At 47.3% G+C, this 14,986-nt stretch overlaps 1 protein-coding gene across 1 annotated transcript in view; it reads right to left on the reverse strand.

Annotated features, from left to right (window-relative positions):
- The window catches only part of LOC122921642 (tumor necrosis factor alpha-induced protein 2-like), a 35,497-nt gene extending 30,057 nt beyond the window's left edge, over nucleotides 1-5,440 (reverse strand). Inside the window, exon 1 of the mRNA XM_044271788.1 lies at nucleotides 5,312-5,440. The gene's annotated coding sequence lies outside the window, so the exon portion shown is untranslated. The remainder of the gene's footprint in view (nucleotides 1-5,311) is intronic.
- Nucleotides 5,441-14,986: the final 9,546 nt, after the last annotated feature.

Below are 14,986 nucleotides of genomic sequence, written 5' to 3' on the forward strand. Positions count from 1 at the left end.
CAGGACAGGAGGTAAGTGTGTCATCACAGGGACCTCCACAAATCACTTCAATAGAAGCAGTTCTTTCTTTGTGCACGACCACCGTAAGGATGAGTTTGAATGGAGCGGTGGTCACACGGCCACTGAAAAGGAAGATCTGTCTACAGATGGATTACTCTCCTGTCTGGAGGAGTCTCTGGCTCACATTAGATAATTTACATATTTTTCCCATGGAGCATTGCCTGTCTCTGTACAAACACTGGATCTCTTCAATACATAGTAACATAGTACATAAGGCCGAAAAAAGACATCTGTCCATCCAGTTCGGCCTGTTATCCTGCAGGTTGATCCAGAGGAAGGCAAAAAAAACTGTGAGGTAGAAGCCAATTTCTCACTTAAGGGGAAAAAATTCCTTCCCGACTCCAATCTGGCATCAGACTAACTCCCTGGATCAGCGACCCCTCTCTAGTAGCTATAGCCTGTAATATTATTACGCTCCAGGAATACATCCAGGCCCCTCCTGAACTCTTATAGTGACTCCACCATCACCACCTCCTCAGGCAGAGAGCTCCATAGTCTCACTGCTCTTACCGTAAAGAATCCTCTTCTATGTTTGTGTACAAACCTTCGTTCCTCCAGACGCAGAGGATGTCCCCTCGTCACAGTCCTGGGGATAAGTAGATGATGAGAGAGATCTCTGTACTGCCCCCTGATATATATATATTTATACATGGTTATTAGATCTCCCCTCAGTTGTCTTTTTTCTAAAGTGAATAACCCTAATTTTGATCATCTTTCAGGGTCCTGTAGTCACCCTATTCCAGTTATTACTTTAGTTGCCCTCCTCTGAACTCTCTCCAGCTCTGCTATGTCTGCCTTGTTCACAGGAGCCCAGAACTGTACACAGTCCTCCATGTGTGGTCTGACTAGTGATTTGTAAAGTGGTAGAACTATGTTCTAATCACGGCCATCTATGCCCCTTTTGATGCAACCCATTATCTTATTGGCCTTGGCGGCAGCTGCCTGACACTGTTTTTTACTGCTTAGTTTGCTGTTCACTAAAACAACCCTAATTACACTGGACTGCCCATTTTCAAGGACATTTTCGAAGACACCTATAATCAGCCTCTCTAGTTTAGCTGCACTGTCTATTCAAGTCTGAGGTAATCTGAAATCCGCCACCTGTCTCAGGCTACCAATTTGTCATTCCCCATGCTTTACACTGCAGCCCTGCTTGCTCGGATCGGCTGCTGGAAGAGAAGAATTGGTTTATAGTGAGAAATCTGGTTGAACTATTTATTGGTGGATACAGTATATACAGGATTTTTAATAACCGGGTGGTCTGAAGGTCATAACGGGCGGTGACTAACGAGCACAGACGTGATTACAATAATTAATGTTTCACTACAACCCAACCAAACCGCTCCGTTCTGGAGTAATTACATATATAGTATACAAAGACGACAGGCTGCATAATGACACACCTGAAGAAGAACGCCTCATTCCCAGCTGACAGCACCCTTCTCCCGGGCCTAATGCAGCAGCCTGTATTCCGTCAGTTCAGTTACAGTTGGGATATTACACATACATGCATTATATGGCGCTGGTGCTGATGTCTCTGTGCTGTAAGTCTTGCCCTAGGAGCTACACATTGGTCTGGGGTGAAGGCTAGACAACGTAGGCAGTGACCTAGGGCCACCATTGTGAGGGGGCGCAAGTTATGGGTAAAATCCAACATGTATGTTACTTGGTAAGAAAGGGCTGACGGCGTCCTATTGAACAGCTAGTATGCTGAGCTCCGAAGATCGGGGGGAGGGAGGAGCTTCTGGAAACCTTGTCCCACCCCTGCTTACATAGTCACTTCCCCTGAACTGATATGGTGCCTCCCACCCCAGTGAAAGTGCATTAATAAAGTGCAATCACGGTTTATTATTTGCATCGCTTCTGGATTATTATCCAGTGCTACCAAGCCTAAAAAGATGGGGTGAAAAAAATCTGCATCGGCTTTCATCTCATAACAGCGCCCCTTCTGGTCCATGGCTGTGTCTGGTATTGCAGCTCAGCTCCATTCACCTCAATGGTGCTGAGCTGCAATACCAGAGACAACTCCTGGGCGGTGCTGCTTTTGATTGAGTTGATTTTCAGATCGCCAACAGACTCCAACAGACAATGATCAGAGCAGTGCCCTGAGGCTGGACTGCGATGCCAGATGCCCCCATTGGCAAGACTGGCGAGGTTTCTGCAAGAAAGGGGCCATGTTTTCCCTATTCTTTGCAAACCCCTTATAAAAGGTTGGAAAAATAAAACAACCGGTATTAATAATAATTTGCATAATGGCCATTAAGTCTCAAAGAGGTGGAGAAAGTGTCTGGGATTTCCCCAGGGGTTGTGCAGCCCCCTCCCCCGCCTTTCATCTCATCCATTAGTGCTTCTTCTCATGTATGGACACAGTCAGGAATTTCCATACACTTCCCTTTTACTCTTTATGTTTTCCTGGTGAGTCACCCGCGCTCTGGGCGACTCGTCCTCCTCTCAGGATTGGCAGCGGGCACCGTCTTGCCACATAGCAGGAACCACACAGGTCTATAGTGTTACAAGGATTTCCCACCTGTTCATGCCATGTTACTTTATGCTGAGTGTTATTAGTTTATGCTTCACCTATAGTGAAGTTATGAACTATTTGTTTCCATTGCTTATAGCGCCGACATATTCCGCGGCGCTGTACACAGTCAGTGCTACCACTCATATCAGGCTCCGGGCCAAAACTTTCCCATTTCTCACACTGGAGCCAATTTGAAAACCGAAGACGGTCAGAAACTCTCAAAAAGGACACGCAAACCCCATCAGATGTTCCCCTTGGTTGGATTTGAACCCAAGCGGACACTGCTGACCACCGAGCTGGTTATGGAAGCATATGGACATACTGTATCTATCAAGCCTCAAACCCTTGTTTTTGGACAATTGCGATGTGTCTGTGGTCTCAGTATAGCTATGACCTCAGACAGTCAGAGTACCTCCATAATGATAGCCATAGTGGCCCTGCTGCAGTGTCCCCATAACATCCCCAGGGTCCAAATACAAGTGGTACCCCCCATATCCCGAATGATGACAGTGGTCCCACATACTAGCACAAGCCGCATTGTCACATAATAGGGCGAACCATAAGATCACCATAATGAGAGCCCCAGTGGCCCCATAATAGTAACAGCCACAGTGTCCACATAGCAGTGCACATCATATTTCCCCATAATAGTGCCAGCCACAGTACCTCCATAATCAAAGTGCCCCCGCATATTACAATGTCCCTTATTGCTCCCCTTAGTGCCCGCTTTACAGTCATTATACCTCCTTAGTGCCCCCACACAGTAGTTATACCCACTTAGTGCCCCCGCACAGTAGTTATACCCACTTAGTGCTCCCACACAGTAGTTATACCCACTTAGTGCCGCCACACAGTAGTTATACCCACTTAGTGCCCCCACACAGTAGTTATACCCACTTAGTGCCGCCACACAGTAGTTATACCCACTTAGTGCCCCCACACAGTAGTTATACCCATTTAGTGCCCCCACACAGTAGTTATACCCCCTTAGTGCCCCCACACAGTAGTTATACCCCCTTATTGCCCCCACACAGTAGTTTTACCCCCTTAGTGCCCCCACACAGTAGTCATACCCACTTAGTGCCCCCACACAGTAGTTATACCCACTTAGTGCCCCCACACAGTAGTTATACCCCCTTAGTGCCCCCACACAGTAGTTATACCCACTTAGTGCTCCCACACAATAGTTATACCAACTTAGTGCCCACACACAGTAGTTATACCCACTTAGTGCCCCCACACAGTAGTTTTGCCCTCTTAGTGCCCACACACAGTAGTTATACCCCCTTTGTGCCCCCACACACAGTAGTTATACCCCCTTAGTGCCGCCACATAGTAGTTATACCCCCTTAGTGCCACCACACAGTAGTTATACCCCCTTAGTGCCACCACACAGTAGTTATACCCCATTAGCGCGCCCACACAGTAGTTATACCCACTTAGTTCCCCCCACACAGTAGTTATACCCCCTTAGTGCCCCCACACAGTATTTATACCCCCCTTAGTGCCCCCACACAGTAGTTATAACCCCTTTGTGCCCCCACACAGTAGTTATACCCCCTTAGTGCCCCCACACAGTAGTTATACCCCCTTAGTGCCCCCACACAGTAGTCATACCCCCTTAGTGCCCCCACACAGTAGTTATACCCCCTTAGTGCCCCCACATGGTAGTTATACCCCCTTAGTGCCCCCACACAGTAGTTATACCCCCTTAGTGCCCCCACACAGTAGTTATACCCCCTTAGTGCCCCCACACAGTAGCTATGCCTTCTTAGTGCACCCCCCCCCCCCCCCTCACACACACACACATACACTGATTGGACAGTGCCACACTGTCTAAAGACACTGGTAACACCTAGTGGTCAGTTTATTCCAATCTTTCTAGGAGGAATAACAGAGGAACTGTGCAACACAGATTTGAAATGGTTATTTCATGAAAAGTGTTTGCTAAAACAGAAAAGTCAGGAAAGGTGACTTGCGGTACAAAACCAAAACGTACACCACGCCATACCATCACCTACATACAGCCTATGGAGTACTTTCCAATCTTTTTTCTTTGGGTCAGTCCTCATGCACACGATCGTATCAGTTTTGGCGGTCCACAAACCACAGAGCCGCAAATGGACACCTTCCAAAGGTATATCACTTCCATTATTAAAAATGGCTATTCTTGTCTGCAAAACAGACGAGAAGAGGACATGTACTATAATGTGCTGGACAGACGTACGGATGCGGACAGCACAGGGATGCTGTCTTTTTGCAGACCTATAAAAATGAATGGGTCTAGGTGAGATCTGCAAGCAATGCAGATTGGACAGGGATCCGAAATACGGTTGTGTGCATGAGGCCTTACAAGAAAAATGTGGGCTGCCGTAAAAATGTCTCCAGAAATCAATGCAAATGTCTCTGATTTGCAGCATAATCAGCAAAATGTGTCATCCTGATGTGGAATCCATGCACATTATTATTACTATTATTTATTATTTACTATTATTTATTTATTATCATTATTATTTACTATTATTTATTTATTATTATTTACTATTATTTATTTATTTTTGTATCATTATTGCACCATTGTTTCCATAGCGCTGTACATACGATAAGTGGGGCACATACATAATACAGACAATTGTAATAAGCATGAACAAGACGAGTTACAGACTGGTACAGAAGGAGAGAGGGCCCTGCCCGCGAGGCTTACAGTCTACATGAGAGCATGTCCCTTACCTCCTCCATATCACACCCAGCAGCCGGTAAGTCATTTCCAGTTGGAGAAATCTCCGAAACCCGGGCACAAGATAAGCAGCAGAGCTAACTGCAGGAGCGCGTTCGGACTGTGCTCGCAGGTCCTCCGCGCTATTTTGGCTTCCCTCAAGGTCAGAGGCTCTGGTTACCGTCTGTCATATGTCTGAGCCAAGTGCAATAAGAAGGGGGGCTCATTGCAAAATCCTAATGTCCGCCCCTGACTTTGCCATCTTCCTTCAGCCTGCCAATCCCAATACCCAACAGTCCCAATAGTCTGGGGCATGAGCGATGTCAGGAACCACAAAAGGACCTACCACTAGAAAATATACCGAGCGCCCATCCTCCTGCTAAATGTAACTAGTGCAGCCAGCAATGGAAAGGACGGAGGGTCTGTTACTGGACTTATTGAGTCCTGATGCTGGGCAAGGGGTCAGCCACCACCGCCAACCCCATCTGTTCTGAGACTACAACTCCCAGAATCCTCCTTTCACTTCTATAGGAGTTACAAGAACAGCCAAGTAAGGCTACTTTCACACTTGCGCTTGATCGGATCCGTTCTGAACGGATCCGATCATATTAATGCAGACGGAGGCTCCGTTCAGTACGGATCCGTCTGCATTAATAACTTTAAAAAAATTCGCAAGTGCGCAAGTAGCCTGCGCGGATCCGTTCAGACTTTCAATGTAAAGTCAATGGGGGACGGATCCGCTTGAAGATTGAGCCATATGGTGACATCTTCAAGCGGATCCGTTCCCATTGACTTACATTGTAAGTCTGAACGGATCCGCACGCCTCCGCACGGCCAGGCGGACACCCGAACGCTGCAAGCAGCGTTCAGCTGTCCGCCTGTCCGTGCGGAGGCGAGCGGAGCGGAGGCTGAACGCCGCCAGACTGATGCAGTCTGAGCGGATCCGCATCCATTCAGACTGCATCAGGGCTGGACGGAGGCGTTCGGGTCCGCTCGTGAGCTCCTTCAAACGGAGCTCACGAGCGGACCGACGAACGCTAGTGTGAAAGTAGCCTAAGTGTGCATGCTGGGGATTGCAACATAGTAACAGTTTATGAGGCTGAAAACAGACATCTGTCCGCCCAGTTCGGCCTGTTATCCTGCAAGTTGATCCAGAGGAAGGAAAAAAGACCCCTGTGAGGCAGAAGCCAAATTTCCTCACTTTAGGGGAAAATAATTCCTTCCCGACTCCAATCAGACATCAGAATAACTCCCTGGATCAGCGACCCCTCTCTAGTAGCTATAGCCTGTAATATTATTACACTCCAGAAATACAGCAGCAGACCCCTGGCATAGGTCTATCAATTAAAGGGGTCATCCCACAAATAATCTTCTACCTTTTTTCAAACCAGCACCTGGATCGGAATACTTGTGATTAAAAAATCTATTATAGCTACTGAATTATTCACTGAAATCTATCTGTATGGCGCCACCTGCTGTCCTACTCGCTGAGATGGACGCACATGCTCAGTTCCATCCTTCAACTGCCTCCAGCTGCAGCAGAAAGGACACGCTCCCTGAGAAAGGACACGCCCCCTGAGCTGCCAGCTTGAAATAAATCTAGAAGAACAATTGGAGCCATGAATGGGGAGATTTCAGGATCCATGTGAGGCACAGGGCTGGTTCTAGCTTTGTTAGAAAGAGGCCGCCGTGTGCTAGAGTATGAAGGATTTTCATTTTTTGCATTCATCTTTAGATAACCCCTTTAACATAGCAAACAAAAAGGTGAAGATATGGCCAAAAATAATGCAAAACATCTCACTTTATTAAATGGACATAATGCAAATCCCATAATGCATCCAGAAGAGCAGCGCGGGGCCCCAGCCCCAAAGATACAGGAGACTCCTAGCAGTGCACCAATAATCACATTCAGCTACAATCTAGGCGCTGCTTGGCTTGATGTGCTATAACTGGTATTATCCTGTCTATTGGGCTTTTTGATCCGAGTCGATTGTTGCTGTATTTGATTACTGGTGCACGCCCGGGAGCCTCTCCTGTATCTTTGTGCTGCTCTTTTGGAGGCTTTTAATTGAAGATGAGATTTGCATTCTGTCCATTTAATGAGATTTTGTGCATTATTTTCGGACCACATCTTTCCCCTTTTTTGGCTATGCTAATTGCTGATTTTATGTGAAAGGGTCCTATTTATATGGAGGGGCTTATATACGTTTCATCAAGCATAGGTCCATGGCTGAAACTTTCACACTGGCGGGGGAACAGCCTGCCGGATTCATGGTAACGCTACCCCACCATGTCGCCGGAAGTGCGCTCCGGCCCCATTCACTATAATGGGAGGTCCGGCCGCAGCACGGCAAACATGCTGAGAGGACTTCCGGCGGCACCGTGGGCTAGCAATAGCACGGATACGGCAAGCTGTTCCGTCTGCCGGACCCTGCTACCTCAAGTGTGAAAGTAGCCTTAATCCTTTTTTTAAATGTATTCATTTTTACCTGTTTGCATTGCCACTAGGGGGCACTGAGGAGCATACTGCATACAGTTTATACACTGGATATCATAAGAAAACAGTATACAGTAAGCTCATAGGCTCCCTCTAGTGGTGGGTGCAGGTAGAGGAAATTGTATCTTTTAATTCTATAACTTCAGCAGATCAATATAAGGAAATCATCAGCCAGCCCCATAGTTATCAGTCAGTGTCCTGTGTCTCACTGTAGAACACGTTACTTTCTTGCAATCTTTTCATGGTCTTATTCTCAGAACTGAGTTGCTCACTCTGCAGTTAGTTGTTTTGACAGCTCAGTATGAACATATGGCTGCCTTCCAAATGCACTTTCACAACGCTGGATACTTTATTATTTGTTGCTCAGTTTAATGTCCAACCCTCCTCCCCAGAAAACCTCCTAACAGTCAACTGATAGCGGCAGTGAAATATAAGGACAGCCACATAGCAACACACTCCTCTGTAACTCAATAACTCAGGATCAGTACAGGATAAGTAATGTAATGTATGTACACAGTGACTCCACCAGCAGAATAGTGAGTGCAGCTCTGGAGTATAATACAAAATGTAACTCAGGATCAGTACAGGATAAGTAATGTATGTGCACAGAGACTGCACCAGCAGAATAGTGAGTGCAGCTCTGGAGTATAATACAGGATGTAACTCAGGATCAGTACAGGATAAGTAATGTATGTACACAGTGACTGCACCAGCAGAATAGTGAGTGCAGCTCTGGAGTATAATAAAGGGTGTAACTCAGGATCAGTACAGGATAAGTAATGTATATACACAGTGACTGCACCAGCAGAATAGTGAGTGCAGCTCTGGAGTATAATACAGGATGTAACTCAGGATCATTACAGGATAAGCAATGTAATGTATGTGCACAGAGACTTACAGCTGAGATGGTCCAGGGGTGATCTTTGTAGGAACCTTCAGCTTTTTGAGGCAGACCAAGAGTGGTCTGGACCCCTTAACAGTTACTAGCACCATAAGGCAATTGGGCTGAGATATCAAATTGCATTATAATAACGGTGAACCATCATCGTCTTTCTCTTGCAGCTGGGTTCTGCCAAGGCACAGTGTAAGATCACCCGTCTCATTAGTGGAGGACCCAGAGGTGGCTTATTCTACAAGTGTCCATTGTTAGAGTGCCCATTTAAAGGGAATGTGTCCTCAACATTTGTTCTGCCAGTTAAAGCCAGATAGCGCTACATCTTTTTCTTCTAACTTGTTTTTATTTTCCTATCACTAACCACTGGGGTCTTCCCTTCCTCTTTTAAACACACAATCGTCACACCCATACTCAAGAAGCCCTCTCTGGACCCAACCTCTTTATCCAGCTATCGTCCCATCTCACTGCTCCAATTTGCATCCAAACTTCTAGAACAACATGTCCATCTCGAACTTTCCTCTCACCTTTCATCCCACTCACTTTTTGATCAACTGCAAACCGGCTTCAGACCCAATCATTCCACCGAAACTGCCCTAACCCAAGTCGCCAACGATCTGCTAGCTGCCAAAGCTAAACATCACTACTCCTCCTTCTTGACATGTCCTCTGTCTTCTTGATTACTCTGTGCTCCTCCTCCTTGACCTCTCCTCTGTATTCTAGATTACTCTGTGCTCCTCCTCCTTGACCTCTCCTCTGTCTTCTAGATTACTCTGTGCTCCTCCTTCTTGACCTCTCCTCTGTCTTCTAGATTACTCTGTGCTCCTCCTTCTTAACCTGTCCTCTGTCTTCTAGATTACTCTGTGCTCCTCCTTCTTAACCTGTCCTCTGTCTTCTAGATTACTCTGTACTCTCTCCTGTTACAAACCCTCTTTTCCCTTGGCATCAGAGACCTTTCCCTCTCCTGGATCTCCTCGTACCGCACCAACAGAACCTTCAGCATTTCCTATTCATACACTACGTCCTCATCATGCCAACTCTCTGTTGGTGTCCCTTAAGGTTCTGTCCTGGGTCCTTTACTTTTCTCCATTTGTACATTCGTCCTGGGATAGGTCATAGAGTCCCAAGGCTTCCAATACCACCTCTATACTGATCATACTCAAATCTACCTCTCTGGCCTAGATGTCACTTCCCTGCTATCCAGAATCCCAGCGTGTCTGTCGGCCATATCTTCATTCGTCTCCTCCTGCTTCCTAAAACTCAACATGGAGAAATCTGAATTTGTTGTCTTTCCCCCATGTCACTCAGCCCCCCGACCTGACCGCTCCATTACAGTTAATAGCACAACACTTTCTCCAGCCTCGCAGGCCCGCTGCCTGGGGATAACATTGGATTCTGCCCTGTCCTTTAAGCCACACATCCAAACCCTCACCTCCATCTGCCACTTTCAACTTAAGAACATCTCTCGTATTCACGCCTTCCTCACCCCTGAGTCAACTAAAATGCTAGTGCATGCCCTCGTCATCTCCCACCTGGACTACTGCAACATCCTCCTGTGTGGCTTCCCATCCAGAGCTCTCGCTCCCCTCCAATCTATTCTCAACTCCGCTGCCCGGTTAATCCACCTCTCCCCTCGTTTCTCCTCTGCCTCCCCCTCGGCCAATCTATTCACTTCCTCCCCATTGCCCAGCGAATTCAGTTTAAAATTCTTACAAATACATATAAGGCCGTCCACAACCTGTCCCCTCCCTACATCTCTGACCTGCTCCCCCGATACATCTCCACACCTGATCTCAGGTCCTCACAGGACGTCCTCCTCTCTTCTCCTCTCATCTGTTCTTCACACAATCGACTACAAGATTTCTCACCCGCATCCTCCATACTCTGGAACTGACACCCAACACATCAGACTCTCCCCCAACATCCAAACCTTCAAGAGTAACACGAAAACCACCTCTTCAGGAAAGCCTACCACCTGCAATGAGCATGCTGCCACGTGAGCAGCCTATACCCTCACCTACTGTGTTCTCCCCTTTCCTTGTAGATTGTAAGCTCTTGTGAGCAGGGTCCTCTACCCCTCTGTACCAGTCTGTTAATAGTTTCTTGTTTATTAGGGTTAGGGTCCTCCGTCTGGATGTTATATAAAATAAATAATAATAATATAACATTTCAATAAGACAGCGGCCTCCAACATTTGCTTACTTGATGGCAAGTTGAGAGTTGTAGTTCCATAACAGCTAGAGAGCAAATCACCATAACAGGAATAATATTGGATTTTGTATCCCGAAGCCCATGCGCTCTCTATTTTTAGCCAGTCTCTTGGGAATAGCACGCAGCATCTGATTTCCTGTAAAGACTTTCTTTCGGTTTCGGTTTCTCCATAATGTCATTAGACAGGCCTGATATTTTGGGATATGATTACATGCAGCACTCTGTGAAAAGCTATATATCACAAGCAAATGGTTTTCTACATGTCCAATAGGCTGGATGTATCAGAGAAACAGATAAAACTCAATATTACAGTAAAATAAAATACATACATATGATGTTATATTGTGCCCCTGCACCATGTGATCACCTTGTGGGCTGAGCTATAGTGGGCTGGCGGTACACCTGGGCGGCGGCTTGCAGGAGGCGGAGCCAGAGTCAGTGTACACCCAGGAAGAGCCTGACACTGACATGGATGTGAGCTCATGGCAAATATGGCAGTGCAATACTGCCAAACACCCCTCTTATTTAAGAGCAGTGCTTGTCGGTAGATAGGGAGTGTGCGATGGAGCCGCATGAGGGGCCTGTGTTGGCGTGAGAGGAGGTATTAGGCCTGAGCTTGTCCACTGAGGAATCATGGGGGTATCGACCTGCTTGGGTTTGGAAGTATATATTAGTAGTAGCGTCAAGAATTGTAAGTTAAATGGCTGTGGGAGGGAGTGATGTTATTTACATGGGACTGAATGTTGGAGGGGTCTGGGGCAGGGAGATGTTATTTATATGGGACTATATGTTAGAGGCGGCTGTGGGAAGGAGGGATGTTATTTACATGGGACTGTAGGTTAGAGGGGGCTGGGAGAGGCAGAGATGTTATTTACATGGGACTGTATGTTGATGGCAGCTAAGGGAGGGAGTGATGTTATTTTCATGGGACTGAATGTTGAGGGGGTGATGTTTACAAGGGATTGCATGTTGGAGGCGGCTGGGGAGGGGGTGATGATTACATGGGACTGTATGTTGAAGGCAGCTGGGGAGGAGGTGATGTTATTTACATGGGACTGTATTTTGGAGGGGGCTGTAGATAGAGAGGGATGTTATTTACATGGGACTGTATATTGGAGGAGGGTGGAGAGATGGTGTGATGCTATTTACATGGGACTCTATGGCGGAGGGAGGGAAATAGTGTTATTTACATGGGACTGTATTTTATAGGGGCAAGAGAGATGGTTTGATGTTATTTATATGGGAATGTATGGTGGAGGGAGGAATATAGCTATAGGGGGCACTGCATGGGGCATTATAAATACTGGGGGCACTTTAGGGTGAGCATTATAACAGTGGGGGGCAGTATAAATACTGGGAGCACTGTAGGGGTATTATAAATCCAGGGGACATTAGGCGTTCTTATTACTACTGGGGGCTCTATAGAAGGGACTTATAGATCTGCCTTATTTCTACTAAGTGAGCACACGGTGAGCACACAGCGAACGTTCCACGTGTCGGCAAGTAGTGGCCATGCTTTTGATTCAGCTGTCAACTTCAAGACTTAATAAAGGGGTCATGTACCCCAAAACGCATTGTCTCTGAATAAGGGTACTTTCACACTTGCGGCAGGACGGATCCGACAGGCTGTTCACCATGTCGGATCCGTCCTGCGGCTATTTCGCCGTACCGCCGGACCGCCGCTCTGTCTCCATTGACTATAATGGGGACGGGCGCCGGACTAAAAAGCCTGACATGCAGTAATTTTTGTCCGGCGGCCTTTCACCGTGCACCGCCGTGCTGCGCCGGAGCTCCGCCCCCGTCCCCATTATAGTCAATGGGGACGGAGCGGCGGTCCGGCGGCATGGCGAAATAGCCGCAGGATGGATCCGACAGGGTGAACAGCCTGTCAGATCCGTCCTGCCGCAAGTGTGAAAGTAGCCTAAATCTGAATTTATTTAACACCTGGTTGTGGTCTTGCGCCCTGTGTTGTCCACATGTTCGCTTGATTCCTATGGTCCAGCGCCTCCCCAGTACTATTATTTATACTAAGAGCACTATGGGGGGGCCTTATTACTACTGACGGGTCTGTAGAGAGCTTTATTACCACTGGGGGAACAATAGGGGGAACTTTTTTCTACTGGAGCTCTGTGAGGGTATTATTAATACTGGAGGGCTCTTTTACTAATGGAGGCACTCTTGGGGAGCGTTATCAAGGTTGGGGGCACTGTAGGGGGCAGTATTACTAATGGGGGAATTTTTGGGGAGCATATCACTGTTGGCGGCACTGTAGGGGGCAGTATTACTAATGGGGGCATTCTTGGGAAGCGTTATAACTGTCGGCGGCACTGTAGGGGGCAGTATTACTAATGGGGGAATTTTTGGGGAGCATATCACTGTTGGCGGCACTGTAGGGGGCAGTATTACTAATGGGGGCATTCTTGGGAAGCGTTATCACTGTCGGCGGCACTGTAGGGGGCAGTATTAATAATGAGAGCATTCTAGAAGGGAATTACTATTGGTGGGACTATGAGGAGCACTATTACTATGGGGGCACTATTATTTCTTCAGGATAGTATTTGGGGGTATTGGGGGGCACAGCGAGCAGCAGGATAACACTGTGGGGACTCCAGGTTGGGGGATGATGATAGAAAAGTGAGGAAGCTAAGATGTCGGTGTGTCACACTCTGCAGAGACGAGGTTCGGCTGAAAGAAGTTGTCCGGACAGAATGGAGAAGATGATGACGGAGAAGATCTACATCAGAGGAGACGTCACCTGGGAGGCACTGGATGTGAGAGGTATGTGCTGCTGTATAGCAAGTAATGCAAAATGCGGTGTGCGGGGGTATTATTATTATTATTTATTATTAAAGCGCCATTCATTCCATAGCGCTGTACATATGATAAGCGGTGCACATACATAATACAGACAATTGCACTAATCATAAACAAGATGAGTTACAAACTTGTACAGAAGGAGATAGGGCCCTGCCCGTGAGGGCTTACAATCTACATGGTATGGGAGAAGGACACAGTAGGTGACGGTTATGTTGGTCATGGCAGTATAGAGGCAGCAGGGTCACTGGTTGTAGGTTGTCTGAAGAGGTGGGTTTTCAGGTTTCTTTTGAAGGATTCCACTGTAGGTGAGAGTCTGATATGTTGGGGTAGCGAGTTCCAGAGTGTGGGGGATGCACGGGAGAAATCCTGGAGGAGATTGTGGGAAGAGGAAATAAGAGGAGAGAAGGAGGTCTTGTGAGGATCGGAGAGTGCGTGTGGGGGTGTATCGGGAAAGTAGCTCAGAGATGTAGGGAGGGGACAGGTTATGGACGGCCTTGTATGTATTTGTTAGTACTTTGAAGTGAATTTGTTGGGCAATGGGGAGCCAGTGAAGGGATTGGCAGAGGGGAGAGGCAGAGGAGTAATAATAAGGTGAGAGGTGGATTAGTCGGGCAGCAGAGTTGAGGATAGATTGGAGGGGTGCGAGAGTGCTAGATGGAAGGCCACAGAGGAGAATGTTGCAGTAGTCTAGGCGGGAGATGATGAGGGCATGTACAAGCATTTTCGCAGATTCAAAGTTAAGGAAAGCACGGATGCGGGAGATGTTTTTGAGTTGGAGGCGGCAGGTGGTGGAAAGGGCTTGGATGTGCGGTCGGAAGGAAAGGGCAGAATCCAAGGTCACTCCAAGGCAGCGGACTTGGTTGACTGGGGAGAGTGTGCAGCCATTGATCATGATAGATAGGTCTGTTGGGGGGGTTGAACAAGATGGGGGAAAGATTATGAATTCTGTCTTATCCATGTTAAGTTTAAGAAAGCGAGAGGCGAAGAAGGATGATATAGAAGATAGACATTGTGGGATTCTTGATAGTAAGGTGGTGATGTCTGGACCAGAGAGGTAGATTTGTGTGTCGTCAGCGTAGGAGTGATACTGAAAGCCATAGGACTCTATGAGTTGTCCCAGGCCAAAAGTGTAGATGGAGAAGAGCAGGGGTCCTAGGACAGAGCCTTGTGGGACAGCCAACAGAGAAAGAATGAGACGAGGAGGTAGTGCGGGAGTGGGAGACGCTAAACATCCGGTCTGTGAGGTATGATGTGATCCCGGAGAGGGCCAGG

This window comes from Bufo gargarizans, chromosome 11 (assembly GCF_014858855.1).
Source record: "Bufo gargarizans isolate SCDJY-AF-19 chromosome 11, ASM1485885v1, whole genome shotgun sequence".
In the NCBI taxonomy this organism is placed as follows: domain Eukaryota; kingdom Metazoa; phylum Chordata; class Amphibia; order Anura; family Bufonidae; genus Bufo; species Bufo gargarizans.